Source organism: Grampus griseus (genome assembly GCF_964374135.1).
Source record: "Grampus griseus genome assembly, chromosome: 15".
NCBI lineage: Eukaryota > Metazoa > Chordata > Mammalia > Artiodactyla > Delphinidae > Grampus > Grampus griseus.
Window position 1 is genome coordinate 23438315 of NC_139009.1, and position 5662 is coordinate 23443976.

The following is a 5662-nucleotide window of genomic DNA, read 5'->3' on the forward strand; positions in this document are numbered from 1 at the left end:
GGCCTTCAGAAGGAGCTGCTCAGCGTGCATAATTCACTGCTTGTTCCTCCAAGGAGGAACAGTGGGTGTGAAATCAAGAGGGACACAGCTGGCCCTGGAGGAAGCTAGCTGACATCCTGTATATTTGAAAAGAAAACTGAAAGTGCTTTTCTTCACAAGAAACTATTGTAAGTGTTTTTCTCTTTTTTCCTAACCCCACAGGAGCCATGGAGTTTCTGTGGTCCAGAGGTGTGGGTGAAATGGCAGGGGGTAGGGTGGTATGAAGGGAATTTGGATTGTTCTGTGGTCTGTGCTCTTTGTCTAATTCGAGGAAGGTATCAGCCTGCTGGAGTCCACCCCGAGGAGCCCTCTGCTATATGATCTGTGTCCTGGTGATAGTAACCTCTTTTCTGGCTGTTAAAGTACATTCCTGTGTAGATGTGGAAAGAGAGAAAGCACGCTAGGGCCAGAGCCAGGACAGGAATGTGAGTATTTCCTTAATTGGACACGAGGGCCTTGAACTGGTTCCAGTTTTAGTGTTTTCTTTTAAGAGCCTGGACCCTAAAGATTCCATAGAGTTTTCTTTCTCTGAAAAAAATCCCTTTGGTTCAAAGCCCCCTTGATAGAAATAAAGAATAAGCCAGGGTTGAAATCTCTTTGATATTTGGGAAGGCAAGAGTTCATGGGCTGCCAGATCCCAGGCTTCTTTTGGGGGTGAGAACGTTCTGGCCAGAACGGTGGAGGCTCCTCGGGAGATGCACAGGGCAAGAGCATCCACGGGCTTCATACTGGGCTGCAGGGCTCTGATGATAGGATGCAGAGCACTTCGCTCTTGAGCATTTATTAAAGCAACTTCTCTCAGCCTTATTAGTGACCTGAGAGCTAAAAAGAGATGCTATTGCCTGCCTTATTGCTTTAGGAGTCTGAGACAGAGAGTTTACACAACTTGCTGAGGACTTAGAGCAAAGTCAGTGGAAGGCTAGAGGATTCTGTCCGGTGGGTTTGGGTTGCTCTGTGTCATGGACTGCTAATTCCTTAACGGCCGAGGTGGGAGAGCGTACCCACACTCTCAGGCCCGCTCATTCATCGTGTGCCCAGAACCCAGCTGAACGCTTGCTGGGGGGCACCGAAAACTCCATGGGGTGTGAGGGGAGCTGCTAGGACTCTGGCACCACAGCAGTGCCCACCAGGCAGAGCTTCACTGCTTGCCTCTGATATCTGCCCCACAAAAGCTGGAAACTTCAGTCAAGGGGCTCCAGGGGAAAATGGGGCAGTCTGTGGTTGAAATAAGTGAAAAACTGAAGCAGATGCAGTCATGTCTGCCGAACCCCTTCTTTCCTCCCCCTCCACATCTTAAAAACAAGCCGTGCATCTGCTCAGTGCTTTCCAACTTACCAAGTGTTTTCATAACATTATCTCATTTCATCCTCACATCAACCCACACACATTCTTGCCTTTCAGATTTCTTATATACTCAAATGAATTTCACTGAAAAATTGGCTAGAAACTCCCTTTCTCCCACTCACTTTTTTTTTTTTTTTAACCCCACGCCTTTGACTGATAGTTTGAGAAATTCCTAGATTCCCAGGGTAGGAAATTTTATTCTGCCAGCACTACTACCCCACTGGATGGTCACAAAGTAGTCCTGATCTTTGCTATTGGAATCAACACCTGTGTATTCAGTTTATAGATTAGCTGTTAAAACAAACAAAGCCACAGAGGGGAGGATAAATGTTGCATTGTGGGGAAAATATAGGCTTTAGAACCAACAAGCCCCAGAGTCAAATTTTAGTTGAGCCATTTGAGAGTCACGTTACTTAACCTCTCAGAACCTCTTTTTTCAGCTCTAAAATGGGGCAATAGTGCCTCTGTCTTAAAGTTGTTTGTGAGGCATAAGTGTTCTAACAGATGTGAATGTATCTCAACAAACTTACTTTGTGAAGTCCCTTCTAGCTAACCCAAGAACCAGCTTCACCACTACTAGGCAAATTGCGAGCAATACTGCCTTTTTGCAAAGGCAGAAGGGACATAAAGTGTGGGAATATGTTGCTAAATGAATGTGGATGGAGACTTTTTTACTCAACGAGTAATTAGAGACGTGTCCTGCATACATGGCATAGTGGTGTCTAAGATATAAAGCTCAGTACCTTTATTCTTTTTTTTAACTCTTATTTTGGGTGAGAGTGAGAAGGATCTGGGAAACTGGATTTATGTAATGTTGGAAAGCATTACAACTTGGATTTTTCAAGTTGTAAAGTTCTCATTACACTTGGATTTTTATCGAAGCAGAATTGCAGTTCAACTTTCTAGTTCCTGGGGACAAAGGTAGGAGAAGGGACTACGGAAGCATATTTAGTTCCCTGGTCTGCACATAGTAAATGCTCAATAAATGGTGGTGGTGGACTCAGGGGGTTTCAAGAGACCGGGTCGTGTGTTTGACTTCTGTTGCTGACTTCCTGGCAAGTGCAATGCAAGGCGTGGGGTTGTCGTGGAAAGAACATTTGACCAGCAGTTTGAAGGCCTGCGTTCAGGTTCCATCAATACCACTTAATAGCCTGGCGACCTTGGACATGCCACTTAATCTTCGATGTCTTCTTACCTGTAAAATGAGGAGACTGGACTCGGTGATTTGGAAAGTCTCTTTCAGCTCTAAGTTTCTGCAGCTCAGTGCAACTTCATTCGTTTGTGTTTCTGTTTCTTCATTTATTCAAAGAAAGCAGAGATAGAAACCTATCTCATGGGGTATTGGGAAGAAATGGTCAGTCTGCAGGTTAAAATAACCTGTGTCTTTAGAGAGATGAAGGAAACACAGTGCCCCACAGCAATGTACTAGAGTGGCGGTATGATCCTTGGAAACCCCCTTCATTTATTTCAGCTTCTGTTGGCATATTTGTAAAGTTGTGCTATGGTAATCTTTCTACATTCTTTTGAAAGTTGAGATCATGGAAATGCTTTGAAAACCTGCCAGGTGCTATAGAGAGTATTCGGATTGAGAAATGTTATATTTGTTATAGTTGTATAAAAGTTTAGCCCTATGCTTCCCATGTTTTCAAATGAATGAATGTGTCATGGGGACCCAGAGGGGAAACAGAAACTATAGATTTGGGGTCCCAACTCAAGGCTTACTTTCAACTGCATCCTACTGACGGAGGTGAAATTTAGCTAAAATTGTCATTAATACAAATTTCCCCCAAGAGGAGCATAAGATAATTACCTCAATGTTCTCCAGTGTAGGAAATTTTTCCAGAGGCCCGATAGGCCAGATATCTGCTGATGGAGGCCTTACTTCCCATCCTCTTCTCAAAAATGAGGCCATTTTGACACTAAGGGGTGTGTGTGGGGGGGTAGCTTTCTGAGTTTTGAAAGTTTCACAAAGCAATAATCACAAAGATATAATGCACGGCTGTTGGTGTAAAAGTGGTGAGACAGTCTTTCATGCCAGGCCTTGCCATGGGTTGCTACTGGGGAGAGATGGCAGAAGGCATCAGTTCTGCTCACCCAGGCTCTAGCTCAGGCACTCTCCTCTAAGTGCCCCAGAAAGTCCAGCCTGGAAACCAGTTCTCCAAGCACTGGCTTCTCCTTTGGTGGAGTAGATGACATGTCACACCCACCCTTTGAGAAGCTTCCCCACCCTACACCCAAGGCACAAACAGAGTCCCCTGGCAGCAGTAACCTCACACCTGGAATCCCCACCCCACCATGGCACCTGTCCACAGAAGCATCATCGCCCTCCATCAGGACAGTACCTCCAGAGGAGCAGAATGCAGGTGGTACTTACAAGCACAAATCAATTTCTGATTTATCTTGTGGGGAGGGAGTGGAGATGGGGGTGACGAGAAGCTCCTGAATTTCTCTGGTTGGAGGGAGCAACTAGGGGGCTGATCTTTTTTATTTTATTTTATTTTTTGGCTGCGTTGGGTCTTTGTTGCTGCAGTCAGGCTTTTTCTAGCTGTGGCGAGTGGGGGCTACTCTTCGTTGCGGTGCGCGGGCTTCTCATTGCGGTAGCTTCTCCTGTTGCGGAGCACGGGCTCTAGAACTCAGGCTCAGCAGTTGTGGCACACAGGCTTAGCTGCTCCGCGGCATGTGGGATCTTCCCGGATCAGGGCTCGAACCAGTGTCCCCTGCATTGGCAGGTGGATTCTTAACCACTGCGCCACCGGGGAAGTCCCTAGGGGGCTGATCTTGAAGCTGCATTTTCATTGGAAGTTCACTGTTTTTATTCAGGTTGTATATATGAATGACTAAAAATAGCAAAGTTAGTTTTAATTTAATTATTCTTGTCAATTCTTATCGATTATTTTTATTTGGGTTGGCTTGAGAGGGCTGATCAAATTATGAGTGCCTCCTCATGGCCCTGCCACTGTTAAACCCTCACCATTAATCCTATCCTCCTTTACCTGAGATAAACCTGATGTTTCTACTTTTAAGCGCATATATACGGATTCAATACATTCATTATCTTTCAAAGAGCTGACTTCAGTGCACACTTCATTTTGCCTAGTTTTGGATACCGTCCTCCCCCTGTCACCCCTCCTCCCCCCTCCACACACACATAGACTTCCTCTGTCCCCAGTACACACTTAAGTCAGGGTTATAAAGCCATTTTACAGGAGTCTCTGAGGCAGAGGTGTGAAGCAACGCACTCCAGCCACAGAGGGGCAGACTCCCATCCCTGCTCTGGGGGCTGCGCAGCCTGACCGCACGGAGGGACTCCCGGCGTTGCAATTCCCGGGCAGTGTGGGAGGGGTTCGACTGAAGCTCTTTGTTTCTTCTTCTTGGAGGAGATCTGGGAGCCAAGGCTGGTGGGATGTGCTTGTGCGGCGTCCTCCAGCACCCCCGTTCCCCCGCCACGGCTCGGGTGTGTATGTGTCCAATGGAAAAACCCTACGACGACACCACATCCTTTCGCGCACCCTCCACGGCTCTCAGGGCTGCAGACCAGTCCCTTGCAAGCTAACGTGACCCCCGCGGGCACTCGGTCCCGCAGCTCCGCGTCCCCTCCCACCTTCCCACTGCCTCTTTTTTAGCTGTGCTCTCATTTGCACGTATCTTCCCAGGGATAGAAGAGACGCGTCTCGGGCGCAGCAATCCAGGTGCCACGGGCGAGGATGCCAGGGAAAGGCCTAGTTTGGGGGATGTACGCTGAAGAGGGGTCCCGAGGTGTGGGCCGAGGACGGCGAGTGGGTACAGAAGAGGTCACTGGTTGAGGGATGGCGCCCGCCCCCGCGCCGAGCGGTCACGTACGGAGCGGGCCCCGGCGCCCTCCTCACACCACGGTCCTCTGCCCCCAAGTACCCCCCCACCCGGCCCCAGAGGTGTGTGCAGGGAGAGGGGCGCGGGGCGCCAACGCCCGCGGGATTGTAGGTCTGAAGTAGCGTTGACATTGAACTCCGGTCCCCTTGCGTGCGTGTGTGTGCGCGCGCGCGTGGCCACGCGCGTGTTTGAGTGTGTGAGTCGTGGGGTGGGGGCCGGGCTAGAAGCTGCAGCAAACCACTGCCCTCGGGGAGCAGAGACGAGCGCGCCCCCGAGCCGCCGCCAGCGGGAGCTGCGAGCGCCGAAGCCATTCATGATTTTGGTGACGTTATTCCAGGAGTGGGCGAGGGGGGGCGGGGCCTCCCGGAGCCGAGCCCCGCCCCCGCCCCTATAAATACGGCTTCCTGGGCTCTTTGTGGGGCCGCGAGCT